Genomic DNA, 7565 nt, shown 5'->3' on the forward strand with positions numbered 1-7565 from the left:
AAAGCGTAATTCGTAAAGTAAATTAACAACAGAAAATGTTAATTACTTAGGCGGTACCGCACCTGGCCAATTTAACGAAAAAATAATTGGGAGCGTGACAGGTGGAGCCTTGTCTAGTTGTGATAATTGTCTTGTATCCTTTTGCTTCAAACAGCCAGCGTTCCAATTTTGACGTGAACCAAACATCATCTAAAACTAGCAAAGTTGGCCGATATCTTCTTGACTTTAGCTGTTCATTCAGTGGGTTGCATGCATCCCCTATGCTCCTAAATTGTGGCCTTTGGCAAGGAATTATTAGCTTATCCCGCATTAACTCTAAAATCTCTTTAGGGCCTTTTACATTATCAAGAAGCGAGACGGTAATGAAAATGATCTGAAAATACAAAGCTAACAAGCATTAGAAACTTAAGTCACCATAAAATAAACTGGAAGACTGGAAAACAGATTCATCAAAAATAAAATGCAAATCTTACCTTTGACGTCGGTATCCCTGCAAAGGGTTGCTGCAAGAGTGGTTTTTCCACTTCCGTCCATTCCTGCTATTCCAACGACATTAACATCATTCTGCAATAGAATTTGTTTGACGTCTTTTATACAATTATGCAAACCCACAACAAATTTTGGCATATCCGTGGGGTGTTGGGCCGCCGTACTTTCATGCATCATATCACTGGAGGTCTGACATACCTGAGTTGTGTTGATTTGTTGAAGCATGATGGTATTGTAAGTGGGATTATTAACCATTCCAGCAATGTCACTCTTAATTTCACTTTCAAATCATTGAAAATAAACCCTAAAATCTGCATCTAGTTTCTGCACATCAAGGGCGGTATTGAGTGGAACTTAAGTAAGAAGGAAATCGTGGACTTTTCTTTGAAACTTAAGGATTTTCTTTCCATATCGGTACTTTCTGAATATATCAAAGCTGTGTACCTTCTCTAAGCTATCCACCAACGTAATGCCTTCTTCCAGGACAACTTCAAAGTCTTTGAACTGGTTATCTCTGTCGGGCGATGTATCTGAAATATTCCTGGAAATTTTAACGATGGCAGGCTTTACGGACGATAGTTTTTCCCTGAGTTCTTTACCCCATGTTTTGCTGGAAGCAATAATTTTAACGACTCCGAGCAGCTCGGTCAATGCTAGCTTAATAAGCTCATCGACTATCGGCAGAGACATTCTCAATTCCAGAAATCAGACACTGAGCGATCAAGCGTTTGATAATGAAAATCCCGGCTTGCTCACGACTGTCCAATATCTGAGGCAAGTGAGAAAGAAATGAGGTGGGACGAGACTTATCATAGAGGAAAGGTGGCACAGTCAGGTTTGAAATGAATTTCATATTCTTTGACTCTAATATTTTTTAATATTATTTTAAATTTTACATGACAAACAAAGTTTCCATAAACCCTAAAATAATCTAAATTTTATCATGAATCTCGTGTACAAATAATATGGGAATCTTTTAAAGACGGCCAATGAAGCTCATTCCACATTAATTCACGGCTTCCTTGACTTTATTCATTTCGTGGACATGGCGCTTTCATAATGAAAGTGGAACCCACAGCTTTTATGGATGTAACTCACACAACTTCCCACCAACTTCATCAATTCCCAGAAAGTGGAAGTGTAGAGGAGCTCATTCCACATTTATTCACGCCGTCCTTGACTTTGTACATTTCGTGGACTTTGTACATTTCGTGTACATGTCGTGTCAATTGTTAATCAATTTCTTTTTCTGTGTACCAAACTGCTTTTATGGATGTCGTGTCAATTGTTAATCAATTTCTTTTTCTGTGTACCAAACTGCTTTTTGCTTTTGGCATCATTGCCCATACTTTGCTTTTGGCATCAAAGCATTACTTGAGGGTCTGGAGCTCATTCCACATTTATTCACGGCGTCCCTAACTGTGTGCATTCCGTGGACATCGCACGTTTATGGGATGTCGTGTGGATTTTCTTTTCAAGTTTGCCAAACAAAGTCAATTAATTTCTATTTCCAATAGATCGTCTCGATTCTCCTGCATCTTTTTTCCAATCGAACATAGGTGCCGTTCACATGCATACATAATCATGTCCGGATTGTACCACAAAATTTATGAAGACCAAAAATCTGCATCTGCACCAAAACAATTTGGCACTTGGCATAATTTAAGCGGACCAAACCTTTTTGGCACTTGAGCGGATCAAACCTTCCCACCTAAAAGTTACATTAGGTCCCCAGAATTCTCGACTTAACTTATGTAAATCTACTAAAGAGTTTCTGTAAATTTGTAAGTCAGTGAAATTGTTTTCATCCCAACTTTCTCTTCAACTTTTGTAAGCAAGTTAATCAAATTGTCTCATTCCCACTTTACCTAAATCTATCAGGTTTTGTTGTGTGAAACGATCACAAAATTTACTAAACAAGTCAAGTCAATCTAAAAATTCCCAAGCAAATAAATGAAGTCAGGTCAATCAAATTGTCGCCAACTTTTATATTTACCGTGTGGTCCTCAACTTTTATATTTATTGGCTTGTTTTCCACACAAGTCAATCAAACTATGACTTCCGAAAATGAAAGCCTCCTCATCCAGCGATGGAATAAACCAAAAATCTTTATCATCACCTAGTAATTAATACCCGGCGGGGTTTCAATCAGCGAATGATAGGACGCCGGCCTTGTTGTTAGCCCAACAGTGGATGGGTGAACCGGTGACTCTTACAAGGCCAGCGAATTAGGAGGTACGAGATTGTTGGGTGGGCTTGGTGGCCCTTCAAACCGTGTCTTGCGCCATGTGCCCCCACTGTAGGGGATGGGGTCCAAGCCTTTGGCTTCATCGTGTTTGATGGGGCCTAAGCGTGTTGACATCACTTCTGTAAAACACTGTTATTTTCATTTTCAACCTTTTATGTTACTTTTATTTTCAAGCGTTTATATTTTAAGTTGGATGGAGACCTCGGAGTGATTTCATCACAATCATGTTCCTCTTTAAATATTAAATATTGCGCCAAAATTAATTATATAAATTTTAGTTTACATCTATTTTAATTTGGATGGAGATCTTAGTCATTTCATGACAATCATGTTTCCATTTAAATATTAAATATTGCGCTAAAATTAATTAGGCCGATAGGCCTTCCTTTGAAAGGGACCTTTCGTCGTCCCTTTCTTCCTCATGCTGACACATGGCGTCGGATTAGCGTCGAACCGGCAATTCTGCAATCTCCTACTGACAGGCGTCCACACGCGTCCACACATTCAGCGGGAAATCCTGCAATTTCTGTTCATTGTTATGTTTGTTAATTCATGAACCTGACATCTGTCCCATTCAGGTCTGACATTTCGGTCTTCCTCTGCGTTTCGGAACTGATCCGCGACGCTCACCGCTCCCCCTTTCCAAGCCGCTTCATTCCTCAGGTATTCCACCAGGGGGCTGATGCCCCATTCCCTCACTTCCCCAAACGCGTTCATCGCTGAAGGTCTCACGGCTTCGCTAATCAAATTCCTGCGAAGACTCCGCCACAAAGGCCCGTATGCGGCCGAACTGATGCTGTGTCGGTTGCTGCTGAAGATTTTCTGCATCCCGCCAAAGGGTGGGCGGTCAGAGAAGATGGAGCCCTTCTGTATGAGCGCCTCGTGGGCAAGCTCGCGGGTGACTATCATCACCAGAGGTCGGTGACCGAGCCATATGGTGAATATTGGGCCGTATCTTTCGTGGAATTTCTTGACTGATCTCTGGAAGGCGCCTCTGTCAAATCCGATCTGAAGGAGGTTCCCTACAATCGGCCATGCCGAGGGGCCTAGCGGCAGGTTCCTGTAGCGCCCGATCCTCAAGAGAACCAGTCGGAGGAAGATTAAGGAAATTACGAGGAGCACAAAAGCCTGGGGAAAGGAATTGAGAATAGCCATGGAAATTCGAATGCAAGGGCTTCGTGTAATGTTTAATATGCGCAAGTTTTCTTATATCAGATGATGGAACTCCACAATGTGGCGAGTGCAGTCATTTACCGACGTTTGACTAGAAATAACGGTAACTTATTCGAACACGTTTAACGACTTCCCGTCTTATGACTGCTAAGTTTTGTGATTTGGAGAGTGGCCAGAGGCTTTCCAAATCTGCTAAGTTTTGTGATTTGTAGAGTGACCAGAGGCTTTCCAAGTTGGTGCCCAAAGATTATAATAGTTATAATAGTAGACTATTAGGTTCAAGATTACAACATTCGCAGGATTGGCGGGAATCCGTTTTTTTCATTTTATCAGGGAACAAAGATAGTATTGGGACCTATTTTTCCAGGTCTTGCATTTTAGTTTGAGAGACTTTTGTTTTTCTTCATCGTAATACAATATTCTTATAATAGAAATGGCAGCTTAACTGGCATGATCGTGTAAATGAAATAATGGCAGCTTAACTCGCATGATAGTATAAATGAAATACCATGTGTGGGGAGGTTTGGTGTAACTCAGATCGGCAGGAAAAACTTATGTATACACCTAAAAGTTATAACTGTGGTGATTCAAATTGACTTGTGTGAATAAAGTACAATATTGGCTCAGTTACAAATTCCTCTGGTGGAAAAAAAAAAAAAATCTGACCGAAACAGATGTAATAAATATTATGTATCCAAAACAGCAAAACCTGGCCAAAGCAGAAAGGAACGATACGTATTATATTAGATATGAGGTGTCTTTTCTTACTTTGACTTCCACTTTTGCAAATACAGCTTATACATGAAGCACAACCGTAGATTTCCCAAAGAAGAAAATGTAAATGTTGTCGATAAATTATTCCAAGAACCTAGAAGTTTCTTAAAACGCTGATTGTATGACACATTTATATAAATTAAAGATGGTATGTCATCCAACTCTGAAGAAATTACACATCGAAGTTAATTATTTGACAAATCAAGCATTTGACTTCATACTACACACGTTAAGTTGCATGCTTATATCTCAAATGGTTATTAACTTATTTTTAATATTTATTATTTTGACAGAGAGCAATTTAAGCTACTTCAAATATTCCTAGAAATGGTCTTTCAGGCTTCTTCTCACTACCATGCAATGGTATTACCTCTCGAAAACCAGAAATGGAGTCCATACTTTTCAGGTGTATTGTTGTTTCTCTGAAGATTCGAGTCTGGCAACTTTGTCACAGTGAAAAGAGGCAGTGTAATTTATGATTAGATGCAACTTGAATATCTTGGAACAGTTATTGAGTTTATATAGTATATTCCTTGTAAATTAGTTTGAGGATAAATGCCAGACATTGAGCTCTAAGAGTTTACCGAACCCATCTGGTATGGCTCTTGGGCCTGATTGTACGACATATCTAACATTGTGATGTTTCTCAATACACCAAGACTGGGAGATATGTGTCCTTCCAAGACCTTCCTTTTCATGCCCAGATTTAAAAAATCCGGTGTTTACAGAGAGACTGTTTCGTATTGTCCATTCAGATGATTATGGCTGATAATCTCTTTCTAAGGAAGGAGAACGCCCGACCTCATATGGAAAGGCCCCTTCGAAAAGGTTGACCCCAGGGTCCAACAATGTCAGCATTCCTCCTGCCTAGAGGTGAGGGGCTAATTTGCAATTCAGACGATGCCTTGTCATATCTATTACTTTTTGGCTAATCTCAAGGAATGCGAAATTTTGCAGGTTTGCAATCTAAGCAGGTATAATGTATTGCAATCTAATCAGGTATTCTGTCATATAGGTGATTAATGCAAAAGCAGGCTGCTTTAGATGGTTTCGGTGACCAATTTCCGTTCGAACCAGTCTTAACAAGATGAAGCATTTTTAGAATTACCTAGCTTAAGATATTAGTAAAGTTTATCATAATATTAGAAGGGAAAAAGATTTGAATTACCTTCAAGCATATTAGTAACATTACCAACATATTAGTAAACTTTACTAATATTACTAATATCATAATATTCATCAGAGAAAAGTCGCTCTTCTCGAACAACCATAACATAATTTAATAATAAGTAAGCTTAGAGGAAGCATAGCCACAAAGTCGCTCTTCTCGAACAACCATAACATAATTTAATAATAAGTAAGCTTAGAGGAAGCATAGCCACAAGAAGGTAATTCAAATCTTTTTCTCGTCTTGCTTTCTGCAGTAGCTACAATTTTTGTCTTCTAATACTCGTTTTATGAAGCCTTCCTGTAGTTGGGAGTGCCATTTACAGAATAAAGCACAGGTAAGGGGAACCCTGGTATCTAGGTAGTACGCTGCTAACCTCTACAGAGGCCTTGTATCCGTCTTTAGACCTGCTTGGTAAAAGGTGCCTCCATAAAAAAAGTGTTCAACGTCTTCTGGATTGATGCAATAGCTACAATTTCAGTCTTTCAACACTGGTTTTATGAATCCTTCCTTAGATGGGAGTGCCATTTACATAATAAAGCAAGTACGGGGAACCCTGGTATATAGGTAGTACCCTGCTGAAAGTGACATCTACGTTTTTGATAATTGAGGTTGCATCTTCTATTAAACTCTGTTCGAGTAGAAAGTTTATGGATCATTTTCTTTTTGAAGTTTCTTGTCTTGTATGTTGCAATAGGCATTTGTTTTTTATGATCAAAATCGCTGCATTATTTGGCCAAATATTTGACTATTTTTGAAAGTTCTTTCAAAGGATTATTCTGTAATTGATGCTACCCCATTATTTTTTCCCATATAGCTCATGGGATTTTCATTCCTCTTGCAGGGGAACTTCGATCTTGTTGGAAATAATTTTCCTGTATTCTTTGTTCGCGATGGTATGAAGTTTCCAGACATGGTTCATGCATTGAAACCAAATCCCAAAAGTCACATTCAAGAAGACTGGAGGATTCGAGATTTCTTCTCTCACCACCCAGAGAGTTTGCATATGTTCACCTTTCTCTTTGATGATCTTGGAATCCCTTTAAACTACAGGCATATGGATGGGTCTGGTGTCCACACCTTTACCCTTGTTAATAAGGCTGGGAGGCAAACCTATGTGAAGTTTCATTGGAGGCCTACTTGTGGAGTTAAGTGTCTATTGGATGATGAAGCAGTTGTAGTAGGTGGGACAAACCACAGTCATGCAACCAGGGATCTCTATGATTCTATACCAGCAGGCAACTATCCTGAATGGAAACTTTTTATCCAGACAATGGGTCCTCGGGATGAGGTCCACTTAATTGCCAATCCTCAACTTTATCTGGTGGGGAAATAGTGAGATGGATGTGTACTAAATGAGATTCGTATCTTAATGCGTATTTCCAGTTTGTTGTGATCTACCAGCTGTTGAATCTTCAAGAGAAGCCAAACGTCATTTAGTGTCATTTCTGCTGGAGGAGCCACAAGAAGATAAAGGGCTCAATATTTGTAGGGTATGTGTCCGTTTCCCTGATGGCCAGAGAGTGCAGAGGAGGTTTTTGCACACCGATCCAATGCAATTACTTTGGTCTTTCTGTTGCTCTCAAATTCAAGAAGCAATTATTTTGGTCTTTCTGTTGCTCTCAAGTTCAAGAAGCTGCAGAGGGCCGGCCGTTTAGATTGGTATATATAGTTCCTGGTTCATCTCAAACATTAAATTATTATCATAAAAGC

General features: G+C 39.4%; 1 pseudogene; it reads left to right on the plus strand.

Annotated features, from left to right (window-relative positions):
• The first annotated feature begins 6672 nt into the window (after positions 1-6672).
• LOC149143438 (catalase isozyme 1 pseudogene) lies at positions 6673-7188 on the plus strand (annotated as a pseudogene).
• Positions 7189-7565: the final 377 nt, after the last annotated feature.

Source organism: Pinus tabuliformis, chromosome X (assembly GCF_031772625.1).
Source record: "Pinus tabuliformis cultivar Carrire ecotype Pingquan chromosome X, CPIR1, whole genome shotgun sequence".
Classification (NCBI taxonomy): Eukaryota; Viridiplantae; Streptophyta; class Pinopsida; order Pinales; family Pinaceae; genus Pinus; species Pinus tabuliformis.